This window comes from Ursus americanus, chromosome 14, assembly GCF_024610735.1.
Source record: "Ursus americanus isolate L20-20 chromosome 14, mUrsAme1.1.p, whole genome shotgun sequence".
In the NCBI taxonomy this organism is placed as follows: Eukaryota; Metazoa; Chordata; class Mammalia; order Carnivora; family Ursidae; genus Ursus; species Ursus americanus.
The window spans coordinates 1,532,137-1,548,860 of NC_142140.1; the positions used below are offsets into that span (position 1 = coordinate 1,532,137).

A 16,724-nucleotide genomic window follows, 5' to 3' on the forward strand; every position below is an offset into this window, starting at 1 on the left:
TGAGGATCCGGGGACCCGAAAGGCACCCAACTTACTCGAAGGCACAGCCACTCAGCCTGCCTTGATGAAGCCGCAGAAGACAGTTAATTTGGGATCTCAAAATCTCCACAATAGAAAGACTTCTTTAAAATGTGGTTAAAACGTGTTTTCTAGCAACAGGGAGAGTGTTGAATACCAACCGCTAAGGCTCTGGGAGCCCTTCCTCAGCCAGGCTCCTGGCTGCCGGCTTGTCATCCCATGTGACCACCCTTGCACCCGCCCCACGGGCAAGGACCTGTGCTCAAGGCGGGGGGGGGGGGGGGTGTCCCAAGCTCCGAAACTGGCAGGTGACAAAGCTGGAATTTCAGGTCACTGCTTTAGTCTTTCTGGAAGAGACTACCTTCCGTGAGCCGCGGAAACAGGACCGACATTCATCTCTTTCTCCCTTCCTCTCTCACCCTACCTCCCCTCCCCCCACCTCCTCTCTACTTTTGAGCATTTTCCAATGTTCTGTCATGAGGAGGTCAATTTTTTAATAGAATCAAGAAAGAATAAACCTGTTTTCCCGAGAGGAGCCCGGATCAACACCCCTCCCTCAGCGTTGGAAGCAGAGGTCACGCTCGCATCTACCACTCAGCCAAATGCAGAAGCCGCACCTTCCTGGTCGTTCATCAGCTCTTAGTGGAAGCAAATGGCACACAGGAGTTTTGAGCTGCATTGTCCTGACTATTTCAACGAAACTGTGGCTCTAAGTTCCCCAGCCTGGACCTCAAATTGCCCCCCGCCCCACCCCGCCCCGTTGACGGGACGGTCTAGAAGTGTTGAGGAAGGAAACGTCCTTCAACCAGCGGGTCACTGTCACTGCTCCTGTCCTTTTGGCTTGTGCTCTAGGACTTGGCTGCCCCTTCAGAGAAACCTTTTCAGATCCCCCAAACATTTCCTGAGCCCCTATTATGAGACAGGACTCCTACCAGGCACGAGGGACTCTGAGATAATACAGACCCCCCCTTCCTTAAAGAGCTCAAAGCTTAGAGAAGAAAATGGACAATTGCACAACTAAACACCATTCAGCATGCAAATGCCCGGATAGCGGAGGGCTGGGGAAGTCATTGAGGGCTTCCTGGAGGAGGCGACACCTCAGCTGCCTCCCGAAGGAGCAGTAGCTGGCCAGATGCCTGGCCCCAGCCTCACCACACTCCACCCCACCACCTGCTGCCCCTTCCCCCTCACCATACTCACACAGGCTGTGCATCCCCCAAACTCAGGACTTCTGCCCACACTATCCCTTTTGCCTGGAACAGTCCTGCATTCCCAATGTCCCTGGAGAGCCAGCTCTTTACTCACGCTTTAGCTCTCAGTCACAGTGTTACTTCCTCTGGAGATCATCCCTCAGCATGAGCCACGTCAGGGCCCCTGATGGATACTCTTCTGGCACCTTCCTTCTTCCTGGAACGTTCCAGAGTGTAATCCTATAATTGTGTGACCATCCCATTCATGTCTCTCTCCTCCACAGCAGAGCACAAGTGCTTGGAATGCAGGGACAGGTCTCTTGGGCTCCTGGGTGGGCCGCACACAGTCGGTGCTAGAGCGGCGTGCAAGCATGCTGGAGGCACGTGCTAGAGCGGCGTGCAAGCATGCTGGAGGCACTTGGCAAACACTTGCCAAAGGTAGGAAGAAGGAAGGTGGAAAGGGAAGAAGGCAGGAAGGGCGAGAGGAGGAGGAGAGAGAGGCTCTAGGGAGAGAGTAGGGATGAGGGGCCTGCGTGTTTGGGGAACGTGGGCCAGCCTGGGGCATATGGGGATTGGTGAAGTCAGTCGGTAGGGAGCTTCCTGTGCCTGGCTAGCCGGGAGGTCGTGGGGGGACTTGGGACCAGTGGGCGACATATTAGCTCTTTGTTTCAGGGTGTTGGGACTGGTGCCCTGTGCAGGGAATGGCCTTGAGGGCTCTGGACAGCCAGGAACAGCAGCCGCCACATGTCTGTCCTCCTTCCTCGGGTAACATCCCTTCCCCTCCTCAAGGAAAATGATCTCCACTGCCTGCAGCCCTGGGGAAGCTGTGCAGGCATGCACACACGCACGCACACGCGTGCACATGCGCACACGCAGGCACACACATGAATGCACGCAGGCACACGTGTGCGCACACGCATGCACACAGGCATATGCACACACGTGCACGTGCACACACACGCAGGCACACACATGCACGCATGCAGGCACACGCCCCAGCCCCTGGCGGAAGCGCACCACCCAGGACTGGCTGACTATAGACCACTATCCCCTGGAAAGAGACTAGTCCCAGTGGAGCAAGCTGGGGGCACAGGACCCATCAGGTCGCTCCAGTCCCTCCCTGGGATTGACCTACAAATGCTGAGGCAGAGAAGTTTTCTTTCTGCTAAACTGGCAGGAAGTAAATCTGGAACAGCCAACAGCCACATCTCTCCCTCCTTAGAGAGCCGCAGAAGGAAGCTGACAGCTAGAGGGAGATAAAGCTAGACACACAGAGGGGGAGCTGATGTTATCACCTGAGCCCTGGATCCGGCTGTGCCTGAAGGACTTCTCCTGGCCCTCCCAGGCTCTGCCACTTACAACCAAAAGAGGCTTCATTAACGCACACATTGCTGCCTGGAAAGGGGATGTCATGAGGGACAGACCCCATGTTGCGGAGCTGGCCGAGTCTCGAGGTAAGAAGGCCATGCCACCCCCCAGCCCCTGACTTGTCATGCATCAGACCGCAGGCAGTGCTGTCATCATGGGCTGCATCTTGGGACCCAGACTGCATGCTTCCACGGCTGAGGGGGGGTGGCTTGGGGCGGGGGGAGGCAGAGTGTTGGCTGCTCTTGCCCCCTTCAGTTCAACACACTGGGGGAAGCGGGATGATCCACTTACCTCCAGAGGGAAGAGGCTGCAGCTTTGTTTAGAGACATCCTTTCTGAGTGCGGTGAGAAGCTTCAAAGCTTCTCGACACCCCTGGAAGGAGGGTGCTATTATGTCTCCATTTACCAGATGAGGAAACAGTCTCAGATAGGTGCGGGCATCAGGACCACGAGGAGCCCTGATGGTGTCAAGGTTTAGAGAGGCTCACAGAACAGATGGGGTCAAATGCAGGCTCCAGAGAGCAGGGTCCAGCCAAGGGGGTCAGAGCCCACAGGAGGCCTGGAGAAGCAGAAAGGTGGCTGAGGCAGGAAGGCACTCCTGAGGCCAGAGCCGGGGCCGGGAGGGCCGGGGGTATTGTGGCTAGCTGGGCTCAGAGCTGACGGCTGCAAGACCCACTCCACGCCCCCGCTGCTGGGGACTTTGGAATCTCACCTGCAGAAGACTTGCAAACTCCGGGACTGGGTCCTGGGGCACACAGGTAGTGGCTCCAGGCCTTTGCTGAGCAGGTGGGGAGGCAGGCCCGACCCCAGGCCACTCCCTGAACGTTAGCAAGCATTGGTCCCTGCCTGTGGCTGTGCAGCTAGGGTGGGGACAGCACGGGGTGGGGCTGTTAGGGACAGCAGGCAGGCTCTGGCTGCTTCTGCCGCCGCTATAGTGCCCTGCCCCATCTCTGTCATTGCAGCTGCCACTGCCTCTGTCGCTGGAGGTGGGGGGAGGGGAAGCCAGGAGGAGAAATAACAAACAGACCCAGTTTCCCCAAATCAACCTGTCGCCACAAAGGGAGGGAAATTAAGAGGCCTGGCCAGAGCTGACCTTCTGTTTACATTTTCCTTGGAAACGAAGAAATAATTGCTGTTGCTGTAAGGAGCCGTCTTCAGATGGCCCCCCTCTCGCCTCCCCCCTTCCCCCTGTCCTATTCAAGCGCAGCCAGGGATGACACTGGAATCTTGAATCAAACTAAGTGGTTACTATGGTGTCAGCCTGAAATTATGAATCTCCAAGCCGGCCAGCACAGAGGCGCAGAGCCAGGGGTATACAATTAAAGCAGAGAGACCGAGGAAAGAGAAGGCACATTGTATTTCAATAGCAGCAAAATTGCACTTCCGAGCACACGAATTTAAAAAAAAAAAAAAAAAAAAAAAAAAAGATGTGCTTAGAAATGCAGTTAGAAGCATGATCGAGGACAGGAATGGTCCCGGTTCTGCTACCCACTCATCACCTCCCCTCCCTGACACACTGTCTCCTTCTGCCCCTCCGGCCACAGAGAGCTGTGTGCAGCAGCCCTGCCACACACCCCTGTCCTGGCCCAGGGAAACCCTTGGCCACAACCCAGTGTGGAGGCCTGGGCTTCCAAGCTCAGGCACCAGACCTGGCATACATCTCTTGGGCATCCTCCTCGACATCTGTTTCTCTCAGCCCCACATGGAGCCATTTACAAATGCTGTGAGCCCCACCTTTAGACATCTGGGTGAGAGCCCCCTCTCACACCACTACAGCTACCACCCTGGCCCCAGTCCCTCATCTGGGCAATGGCACTGCAAAGAAAAAGCCAGACCCCTCAGGTGGCTTCCCATGCTCGCTCAGGGCTGACCCCAGTCCTCTCTGACTCCTGTCCCCCTACTTCCCCCTGGGCCTTCACTGCAGCCACACTGGTCTTCTGGCTTTTCCCTGAATTTGACAGGCACACTCTTGCCTCAGGACCTTTGCACTGACTGTTCCCTCTGCAAAGAGAGTGTCCCCAGATCTCTGTGATGGCAGGGATCTGTCTGCTTTGCTCGATGCTGTAATCTTCACGGAACAGCACGGGTATGCGGGGTGCTTAGTGAAGGCAGGATGCTCACGGACCATTCCTCATCTTCTGTGCCCCATTTTTTCCACCTTTACCATGAGGGTCTGGACCACATTAGAAGGACAAACTAGAGGCCCACACAAGCAAATTCCAGTCTGGAAGTCGGTTTTGCTCAATCTACACTGTGTTGGCATACAAGGTGTTTGCAAACTTGAATTCATTAACAACATATAAAAATTGGGAGATCGAACATATTCCCTACGGAATTCCACCATAGAAGCTATCCTCCGTTAAAGGTTTGGTAGAATTCTCCCATCACGCTGTCTGGATCTGATATGCCCTTTTTACCTCCTCCTCCTCCCCCTCCTCCCTCTCTGACCCACCTGCTCCTCCTTCTTGGCATTAGGCTATGATTCAACTTCTTTTTTTGGATAGATCTATTTTTTTTTTCTTTTCCTCTTCTTGAATCAATTTTGGTATACCAAAGTGCCTGGCTGTAGACCACAACTGGTTAAGTAAGGCAGAAAACTTATATACTGCAGGGTTTAGACAGTTTCCTGAACTTCTGGGAGGGTGAGAGACATGGACAAGAGTGAGAAGAAATTCCCACCCCCTCCAAGAGACTGTCCAAGCAGCAACCCCACTGCCTCCACCACCCGCCACCGGACACCACCTCTGCCACAGCTGCCCTGGTGGAACCCAATGCCTTTGCCACAAGGGCTGGTCTCTGCACAAGCAGCCCCCCCCCCCACGCCCACCCCACCCACTCCACCCGCTGCTCCTCACTTTCACCTCTGGAGTCCTGCTTTGGTGCCTCCCCTTATCTGGGTCCAGGTCACATGCTCAACTCCAGCTCAAGGGCACATGGGAAATGTAGTTTCTGGAGTGGAGAGAGGCAGCTCAGAGGGAATTGGGGGGAGGTCAGGTTAGCCAGGTTGCAATATCTACGACTTGGTATGTATATGTTTTTTCCCTAAAAATTGCGCGTTTTATTTTAGATTGTCAAATGAATTGGCATAAAATTTGCATTTTCCTATCATTTCACGTATCTGTGTATCTGTCACACCCCTTCTTCATTTTTATGGTTACTGATGTGTTTTCTTGATCAGGCTTGCTAGATTTGTCTAGTTTCTCAATTTTTTCAAAGAATTATTTTTCATCTTTATAGCTCAAGTCTACTGTTGTTTTATTCTATTTCATTAATTTCTGCTCCTGTTCTTCATTAATTTCTTCTGCCTGCTTTCTTCAGATTTATTTTGATGTTCATTTCCTGGCTTATTGAGGTAAACACTTAGTTCCCTTGTCTTTTCAATCTTTCTTCTAATGACTACATTTAAGCTATTTATTTTCCTCTAAGTACAGAGGTCTGGGGCAGTATCCTGTGGGGTTTTATATGTAGTGCCTTTATTAAAATAGTTGGTAATTCAGTTTTGATTTATTATTTAATTCATGTTACTTAGATTTGTTTTTAAATTTCCAAGCAGATAGATTTGGGGATGCTAGCCTCTTGATCAGTTCATTTTATCTAGACTGTGGTTGGACAAAGTGGCTAGCATGATCTGTTTAATTTTTTTTTAATTTGGTTTTAAAAAGCAAAGGCGATATGAAAATATATTCTGTCTGTAAAAGAGTCAGACGGTACAGATGTTTATAGACTCAAACATGAAAGTAGGTGCCTCTTTATAATCATTGTCATTCTCTCCAACTTCATTTTCCTCCTGGAGCTAATCTCTGTGGGTAGTTTGGGGGTATTTTTCAACCCTATTTTTACATTTACATATGTATTCATGTACTCATCCCCAGAGTTTAAAAAATTACTTCTCTTTTAAAGTGTGTCTTGGAGAATTCTCGGCTAACACTTAGTTACTTCCAGGCACTTTTGTTCCCAAATAAATGCACTTTTGTGTTCAAATAAGTGTTTGCGTTAATTCAACAACAGCCCACAAATTTTGATATCGTGCTCTCATTGCTATTCACTTTTAAGCAACTTTTCTTGTACTTTTGATTTACCTTTTGACTCAAGCATTGTTTATGAAAGGAAGTTTTAAATTTTTTCCAATCGTATGCGTAGTTTTGAGAAGGCGGAGGAAGATGGAAAACGTTCCACCTATTTCTAAGACAACTAGCGAGGATAGTTAAAAATAGAAATATGTAAACCCATTTCGCACATTAAAAATTCTCCAAAAGCCTAAACAAAATATGAATGGATTACAGCCACAACATAATCGAAAGACGAACAGGTCGTGATCAGCCCGGGTTGAGGGCTAGGTCAACAACACGAGTGTAGTATTGCCCACCATAGTAACAGATGAAAACAGAAACTCATGCGACCAGTTACACGGATACCCCCGAAGAAGCATTTGATCAGATTTGACATTCATTTCAGACTTGTAAAACCATTAGTAAGCTAGATACAGAAGGGAAATTCCCGATTTAATGAAGACTGCGTCATCGAAACTTCGAGCAAACCTGATACCTTAGGTGGACCTTGAGAGCATTCCTGTCAGCATCCAGAACAAAACAAGGACGCCCACTTCTGTCCAGCTATCGAGACACCTGCAGAGATCCCAGGGAGCACAGCACAAGATGGCGTACCCAGGCTTGGCCCCCTAGGGTCTGGGCTAGCCCTAGAGGCTTTCCTTCTTCTGGAAGGAAAAAAATTATTAAACTGTCGTTATCTGCAAATGATATGGTTGCCCATCTGGAAAAACTATCAAAATGGATAAAAGAGTAAAGCAAACGGGCAGACTCAATAGCCATGACCAGTTAGAAAATATTTGGGGAAAAATCGTATCCCATTCACAAAAGAAACAAAAAGCAGAAAATCATTAGTAATAAATGTAACACAATCCATATGAAAGAAATGATCAAACTTTACATAAAGGAAAACTGGAGTAGAAAAACATACTAGGTTCTTGGACACAAAGAGATCAATTCTCCCCCCAAGGAGTCTATAAATTCAGTGCAAACAAGATACCCAGCACAGATTGCTGGCTCCCTGCCCGCCACCCGGCACTGGTGATGCCACAGAGGAGGAAGGGAGGGTGACGGATCCGAGCAGCTAGCGGGAAACCGTGAGACAGAAGGCGTTTGAGTGCCGGTGTGTGTGTGGGAGTGTGTGTGTGAGTGTGTGGAGTGTGAAAATGTGTGTGAGTCTGTGTGTGCATGTGAGAGTCTTTGCGCATGAATGATTGTGTAAGAGTCTATGTGTGTGTGACTCTGGGTGTGTGACAGTCTGTGTGTGCATGTGGTGTGTGTAAGTCTGCGTGTGTGAGTGTGTGACCGTCTGTGTATGAATGATTGTGTGTGTAACAGCCCGTGTGTGTGTCGGTGCATGTGTGTGAGTGGGAGTGGGTGTGACAGTCTGTGTGTGTGGTGTGTGTGAGTCCGTGTGTGTGTGTGAGAGTGTGTGCATGTAGGGAGGGGAAGGATGACTCTCCGGAGCGGAAAAGACAGGTATTGCAGCAGTGGCTGAGGACAAGAAATGCTTTTGTACTGGCTCTTTTCTCTCTCTGTGTCTCCAGGGACCTGTCTAAGGAAGGAAAGACCAGCATCACCATCTGGGAAACAGCATCAAAGCCGATCTCCCTCCTGGCTGCCGTGTGGGGCAGATGACAAAAGGAGGGGTCAGTCCCAGAATTCCCCTGCCCCTCCGCCTTCACATCTCAGGACAAGGTGATTATCATAGAAGGGACACAAGTTCGGCTTACACGGTTGATTCTTAGTTGCATTTGTTCTGGGTCTCTAATGCCGTGTAACAAACCACCCTAGAACTCAGAGCCTTAAAGTAATGATTTACTCTTAGTTCCTGAGATTCCGTGGGCTCCCTGGGCTCCACTGGGCAGCTGTCACTGGGGGTCTCATGCAACTGCACACAGACGGTGGCTGGGGCCCCAGAAGACGGGGCCAGACACCCAAAGTGACTTATTAGATGCCAGCGGTCAACGCTGACTGTAGGCTGGCAGGTCAGCTGGGAGGCCGGTCCAGTGCCTGCGGGTGACTCTCCGTGGGGCTTGGCTTCTCCCTTCAGGACAGGGAGGGCCAGAGAGCAACGGAGCACTAGAATTCCAAAAGACTCCGGGGATGCTCGAAGTTTCCTCGTGACCTGGCCCAGACTATCATTCCGGCCCTATGCTATGAACCCGGAGGAGTCCTCTCTTGGTGTGAGGAACAGCAGGCGGGTACAGAGAAGAAGGATCTTTGCTCACCTTCGCTTATCTCCCCAAGGCTTTGGGCTCCCAGGACGCTGCCTTCTTCCCCTCTGGAGTTCCTAGTCCCCTTCAGAAGGTGAAGCTACTTTGATAATGTGCAGCGAATAAAAATGCTCCTGAGTCAGAGTCTAAATGTGTCAGGGGTACGCACTGGAAGATTAAAATGGAATGCCCAACTTTCGCACCAGCAGTGGGAGATCTGTCTGTTGAAATATGGCGAAATTTGTAAAAATAAAGAAAGTATGATAAATAGGAAACAAAAAAGAATTCGGGAGAAATAGATCCTGATAGAACAGGGATTAAACTAAGTATAAGTGGGGTAACTGCAGCAAACAGAAGGCAGGAAGTCTTAGAGGAGTTTTTTTAAAAAGAATCTAGTAATATGATTCTGGCAGAGACACACGTAAAGAGATGAAAATAAAAGGAATGGGGGGAAAAAAGAACCAGGCAAATAAGGAAGAAAAGAGAACCAGCCCAGCAACGCTAGCCTCAGAAGGAGAAAACAACAGGATTCGAGGCCAAAACCTCATAAGGGACAAAAAGAGACATTTTATTTTGTTAAAAAGGACAATGGCTTGGACTCTATCATAATAATACTGAGCATGTGTTCACCTAAAATATAGCCTCAAAATATATAACAACTGAAAGAACTAGGGAGAAAACAGATTACACCAAAACTGTGGTTGGCGATTTTAACACCTCTCTCACAAGAACAACCAGATCAGCCAAACAACAAACAGAAGCAGAGATATTCCAGCAAAAGGAAAATGTGTTATTTTTGAGGGCAAATGGAACAGTCACAAAATCAACCGTGTAGTAAAGCACAAATGAAGCCTCTCTAAATTAAAAAAGAAACCGGTATCCTATGAATCCATGCTCTAACCATAATGTGATAAAATGAAATCAGGAGCAAAGGGACAAGTTTTTTAAATTCCCCACATACCCAAAAAGGGGAGAAAACTGCAAATAAATAAAATACGGAACAACAACAAAAAAAGAAAATAATTACAGACATGAGAAAAAATGTTCCAAGTAGATGATATTATGAACAACCATATGTCTAACATATTTGAGAACCTGGACAGAACCGATAAATGTCTGGCAAAGCATAAAATGTCAAAATTGGAGCAAGAAGAAATAGAAGGCTTGAATAGATCAATGACCATTGAAGAAGCCCAAATAGTCTCAAATACCCACTTTCCCAAAAACCTCAGGGCCAAACTCATTTTACAAGTGAGTTCAACCAAACTTTCAAGGAACAGATCTCAATAAGAGGCAGGTTGTTCCAGAAACTAAGGAAAGAGAGAAAGCTGCCCCAGTCATTTTACAAAGAATGATATTGGCTCCAAAACTGGGGGAGGACAGGACAAGAAAGACAATCTCAGAGCCGTGCCACTTACGAATATAGCTGCAGAGATTCTAAATCTGACATCTGCTACTCAAACCCAACAGTGTATTTTCAAATGGAATCCAGCTTACACTCCCACTTATGCAAAATTTTAAAGCAGACAACACTAACCAGTGGTGTCAGAAATCAGGATGTGGTCACCCTTGCCGGACGAGGACCAGGAGGGGACAGATGACCATTGCTGTTTCTGCTCCCAGGAGTGTGCTCACTTGTTCTGTCTCTCTTCTCTATGCAAGCTACACTTCAAGGGACCATTTTCTTCTATTTTTTATTTTTTTTAAGATTTATTGATTTATTTTCGAAAGAGAGAGCATGCGTGGGTTGGGGGGGAAGGGCAGAGGCGGGAAGAGAATCTTGAGCAGATTCTCCACTGAGTACAGAGCCCACCACAGGGCTCGATCTCATGACCCTGAGATCACCCCCCCCCCGAGCCGAAATCAAGCATCGGATGCTTAAGCCACTGAGCCCCCCAGGATCCCCTGAACTATTCTTTTTTAAAAAGTAACATACCTAGTAGGATTTACACAAGGAAGGAAAGGATGGTTTAAAATTAGAATATCTAGAGATGCCTAGTGGTACAGTCAGTTAAGCGTCCAATTCTTGGCTTCGGCTAGGGTCATGATCTCAGGGCCCTGATCTCAGGATTGTAAGGTTGAACCCCGATTGGGCTCCACGCTGAGCTCAGAGTCTGCTTTAGACACTCTCTGCCCCTCCCATCACTCTCTCTCTCCAAAATAAATAAATCTTTTTAAAACATAAAATAATAAAATAAAATAAAATTAGAATATATATAAATGGCCTAAGAGGAAAAACACACAATTATCTCAATAGACACAGAAATGGCATTTATTAATGTCAAATACCTACTTATGCCTGATAAGAACGCTAAGAAGTATGGTTGCACACAGGAACTTCCTCAGCCTGGTAAAGGCTGTACACCCAGACCCCCAGCCACCATGCTTTGGACACAAACATGGTAGATATAGTCTCTTTAAGATGAGAAATCAGTCATGGGTGCCTGTCTGAGCCCTTTGTTCAACTTCACCCAAGCACTCCTGGAGACAGCAGAGGGGGAAATGGGCTCGTTACACGTGGCAAAAAACGCTGACTCTCTACCTTTGGCTGTATACTAAAGGGAACTCCATATTCAAAGTACATATATTGATTGTTTACTAAGGTGCTAAAATTGCCGAGCTAATAGAAAAAGCAGTGCAGGAGAATATATTTGCGACCTAAGGATGAAGGCTTCTTAAACAAGACATAAAAGCATAAATCATAAAGTAGAAAACAGATGCATTCGACTATATCAAAATGAAGCATTTTTGTTCCATAAGGACACGTAGGCAAAGACCCGGCCAAGTGATAGATTGAGGAATATCTACAACCCAGGAATTTGCAAGGAACTTCTGCAAACTAACAACAAGATAATCAACCAAACAGCAAAAGGATAAGGGGTATGATGAGGCAGCTCCTAGCAGGGGAAACCCAAATAGTTCTTAAGTGCACGGAGAGGCGCTTAACTTCACTCGTAATCAGAAAATGCACGTTCCAACAATTACCCCATCACAGAGGCAAAAATTAGGAAGTCAGAAAATATCCTGCATTGGCAAAGATACAGGGAATCAGGAAGACTCATGCACTGGGTGGGAGCAAAAACGGGTGCAGCCATTCTGAAGAGCAATCAGACAGCGTTTACTGAAAATTAAGTATATAGTCGGTGAAGCCATTCCGGGTTACAGGCTCTCGAGAAATGTGAGCAGACGCCCTCAGGAGGACACGTACCAGGAGGTTCATCTGTATCGCTTATGGAATTAGACGGCTGGAGGCATCCTCGGTACCCACCACCAGGAGACTGTCTAAGAAAACTGTGCTAGGGGCACCGGGTGGCTCCCTCAGTTAAGAGACTGCCTTGGGCTCCCCTTATGATTCCAGGGTCCTGGGATCCAGCCCCGTATCCCCTGCTCAGCGGGGAGCCTGCCCCTCCCCAATCCTGCATGCCCGCTCTCTCTTAAATAAATAAATCTTTTATAAAAAAGGAAAAAAAGAAAAAGAAAACTGTTCTCTGCTGCCAAAGAAATACTGTGCACCTTCTAGAATCAACGGATTTGATATACAGCCCGCCAGCCACGTGGACATAATTTAGAACATCATGATGGTTGGAAAAAAATGTATGGTATTTTGACACAAAACAATACGGAATATTTTACAAGGATTAAGAACTATCCAAAGACACAGAGCAAACAGATTAATTAGTAGGTGCTTCCATAGGAGACGGGATCAGGGAAGAAAGGGAAAAAGAATTACTATAAAATAAGAAAAAGACATTGCATGGAGGAATGATAATAGACGGTGAGATGAGGGATTAATAATTAACTCAATGTCTTACCCCTGCCTGGCGTCCAATAACTAAGCACAGTCATTAATGAATTAATTCAATGTAACAGCAATCAAAACCCTAACCGAATTTTTCTGAAGAGCTTACAAATTGGTTCCCCAACCTCATGTGGAAGGCATTAGAATGGCCCCAAAATGAAGAATACTACTAATAGCATGAGCAATGAAACAGCACAGGAATTTGAGAAATAGTTTGCTGAATAAATGGGAACCTCGAACACTATAACTTGGCATTCTACCTCCCAGCACACACAACAATAAGTGTCAGATCAAAATTCTGGACATAAAGAATCTATAAAAGCATGAGGAAAAATTGTGGCACAAAGTGTCTGAACCTGGGATGGGAAAAGCCTTTCTAAGCAAAACCAAAGACTGAGGACTGTAAAGGAAGCCCTTTCGAGAACATACGACGTGGGAAAAGACACCATAAACAGATTCCAAACACAAATGTCAGGCTGGGAGACAATACTTACAACATTTATTACAGGAAAAACACTAATATCCACAAGAGATAAAGAGCTCAGAACATAATCGGGGAAACACAAACAGCCCAGAAGAAACAATGGCGAAGAATGTAAACAGGAAATTCACACGCAGAGAAAAACAAACACCCCATAAACATATGAAAAGACGCTCAGTCTCACTAATCAGAAAACTACAAATTAAATAAAAAAATTGGATTCTGGGTTTTGCCCATTGGATTGGTAAAAATGATAAGAATTGATTAGATCTCGCTTTGGAAAAGCTGGGATAAAATGAGCACTTCCATTTGCTCTGGGGAGTATTGATTGACTTTGAAACTTTTTGTCTTTTTTTTTTTGCAACTGTTCACATGTATTACATTTGCAATTCGTTTTTAAACAATAAAATGATAAATCTATATTTTCTTCCATTTGCAAAGATAACGCATGCTCATTTTAGAAAACTCAGGGAATTTGGGAAGGTATTCTGCAAGCAAAAGTCACACCACCCGGAGCAATCCATCACCACCATTTTCTGAGTGTGCCCTCCAGACTTCTCCCACTAGGTACATGCACACACAGACGTGTAGGGGACGTGTGCGTGTGTGTACAATGTGTTCACTGTGTGAGTGTTCCATTTCTTCTCACTGGTGGGGTCCCTGGGCAGCTGGACCGCCTCCCTCAGCCTGGGGTCTGGGCTCAGCGCCAAAGCTCCAGGATGCGGTGACTCCCAGCCTCGCGGGTGGAGGAGCCCGGGGCCCAAAGGCGGCTGGAGAATTAGCTACCAAGGGCCTGGAACATGAGCTAACGGGCTGCACAAAAAGGAGGCCAGAGGTGCTTGCCAGAGCCCTTCCATGCACGAACACACACACACACACACACACACACACACACACACACACACACACACACGGTGAGAAGCCGGCCCTGAAAACACCGGTCAGACCTCCCACCGGACAAGGGACTGGGCCATCTCAGAGAGACAGGTCAGAGCCAGCGGGCTGGGTATGGCAGGAAGCTGGATCTGAGAGAGCTGACTAGAAGGTTCTTTTTAATTGTGCTCCATCTCTTAGCAGCGGGAGTTAAAGTTGAAACGAATGTGTTTAAGCTGGGCAAAACGGCTTATACAAAAAGAAGGAGAGGGGAGAAAGAAGGAGAGGGGGAGAAGGAGGAGAGGAGGCGGGGAGGGGGGAGGAGGGGGAAGAGAAATAGTGTAATGATTTTCAGGTGTAAATAACTCAAAATGTCAAGGGTAGCCTCCTCTCAGGCCTGGCTGACTCTTGGGGCTCCGGGGCTCCGGGACACTATGCTGTGCGTTTCACTTCCTCCTTCTCCCCGCCCCTTCCTCCGTCTCCTGGCTCTCTTCCCCCGTGTTGGCTTCATTCTCCATATGGTGGCCTCTGCCAGTTCCAGACTCAACCAGGAAGAGAGCGATTTCTCCCCCAACTCTTGTAGCCAGAGTCTCAAGATTAAATCTCAGGGCAGGCACGGGTCACCTGGCCGAGGATGACGTGCTCTGAAGGGTCAGGGCTGGGTCAGCTCAACGGAATTGCACTGAGCAGGGAGGGACGGTTCCCTAAACGAAAATCACCGTGCTGTTAGCAGAAGAGTGGGTGCTAGGTGACCCAAAACTGCAGATCATCGTCATGACCTTGGAGGTCAGGCAGATCCTGACCCCACTTAGCAGTATCTTGAACAAATCTCTTCATTTTCTGATACAGTTTTTACAGGGATTGAAATCTCCGTTTTGTGTTTTTAAATTAAACAAAATGTGGAAAGTCCCAAGCGCAGTGCCCAGCACATAGTGGGTCCCCAATTCTTATGTATTTCCTCCCACTTCTCTCCCGACACCTCCTCGTCCTCTGACCTGCTTCCCCTGCCCTCAGAGGGGAAGCAGAGGCAGAGTCCTGGGGGAGGCAGCTCTTCCCAGTGGCCTTGCCTCAGGGGAATAAAACTGCGTGATCAAGGGACATGCTCAGAAAATGGAAATATCTGGCCAAGCCTTCAGAGATTTAATTAAAATTAATATTATGCCTTATTGAAGCAGAAAGCTCAACGCTGCACATGTAGAAGAATCTATTTAACCAATTAGCTGAGTCGAACATGACCGTCCAGCCTTCAACAAGTCTCTCTGCGCTCCCTCTTGGCCCCAAGTTGCTGCTAATGCCATGTGCACTAGACAAGTGGCCAGCTAAACAGGTGATCAATAGTGGGACAAGAGGGAGTTTCAGGTGAGGCTTGGGAGGAGAGGGTGGGCTTGCCCTGCCCTTCCTAGACCACCTTAATACAAAGGCACTGTGAGCATGGCTGGAAGATCATAGACTTGTTCTACCACTCAGCAGCTGTGTGACCTCAGGCAGGTTAATTCACCTCTCTGGGCTGGGAGATTCACTTCACATAGCTATAGTGAAGGTTGGACATAAAAGCATACAGTGGGGGTGCCTGGGTAGCGCAGTTTTTAAGCGTCTGCCTTCGGCTCAGGGCGTGATCCCAGCATTCTGGGATTGAGCCCCACATCAGGCTCCTCCACTGGGAGCCTGCTTCTTCCTCTCCCACTCCCCCTGCTTGTGTTCCCTCTCTCACTGGCTGTCCCTCTCTGTCTAATAAATAAATAAATAAATAAATAAATAAATAAATAAATAAAATCTTAAAAAAAAAAAAAAGCATACAGTGGACACAGCAAATTGGTTTCCCATGAGCTGAATCTAGCTAATTTTTCTTATTTGCAATTTCCACCTGAATTTGCTCATAATGTTTTGAAAATAGTCACATTTCCCACCAATCAAAATGGCAAAAATCCTGAAGTTCAATAATACACTCTGTTGGCAAAGCTGTGGGGAAACAGTAACGCTCATACATTGCCGGTGGTAGTGTAAATTCATACAATCCAAATGAAAAGAAATTGGACAAAAATTGAAAAGTAGCAAAACTAGAACCTTTGATTTTTGATGTAATGATTCCACTTTAAGGATTTTATCCTAGAGATGATAGACTTGCCCATGAGCAAAATCAGATGTGCAATGACAGTCAATGTTACACTATTTGTAATAGTGAAAGACCGTAAACGGCCAATGCCTTCATCAATAAGGGATGGGTTCAGGGTTGATAGATAAAATGCAGGATGCTCCTTTACATTTGAATTTCAGGTAAACAATAGAGGCCTTTTTGGTATACGTATGCAGATAGTATGTATGTCCTATAGTATCATTTGCTAAATATGGCAACCCCAGATAGATCAAATCAGCATTTTTAAACATCAACATTACTAACACTTAGAACAAGATAATTTTTTTTATTGAAGTGTCGTTGACATACAATAGTATACTAGTTTCGGGTGTACAATATAGTGATCCAACATTCATATACATTACAAAGTGATCACCAGTATAAATCTAGCTACCACCTGTCACCATACGGTTGTTGCAATATTATCAACCATATTCTCTATGCTGTACATTACATCCTGCGACTTACTTCTTTTATAACTGGAAGTGTTTACCTTTTAATCCTCTTCCCCGGTTTTGCCCATTACCACCCCCTTCCCCTCTGGTAACCACGAGATTTTTCTCTGTATCTATGAATCTGTTCCTGTTTGGTTTTGTTTGT

At 47.2% G+C, this 16,724-nt stretch overlaps 1 long non-coding RNA gene across 1 annotated transcript; it reads left to right on the forward strand.

Moving 5' to 3' along the window:
• Positions 1 to 2,400: 2,400 nt before the first annotated feature.
• LOC148108896 (uncharacterized) lies at positions 2,401 to 13,537 on the forward strand. The gene is made up of 2 exons (XR_015726582.1): positions 2,401 to 2,662; positions 8,169 to 13,537. It is a non-coding gene; the product is annotated as an uncharacterized LOC148108896 (long non-coding RNA).
• Positions 13,538 to 16,724: the final 3,187 nt, after the last annotated feature.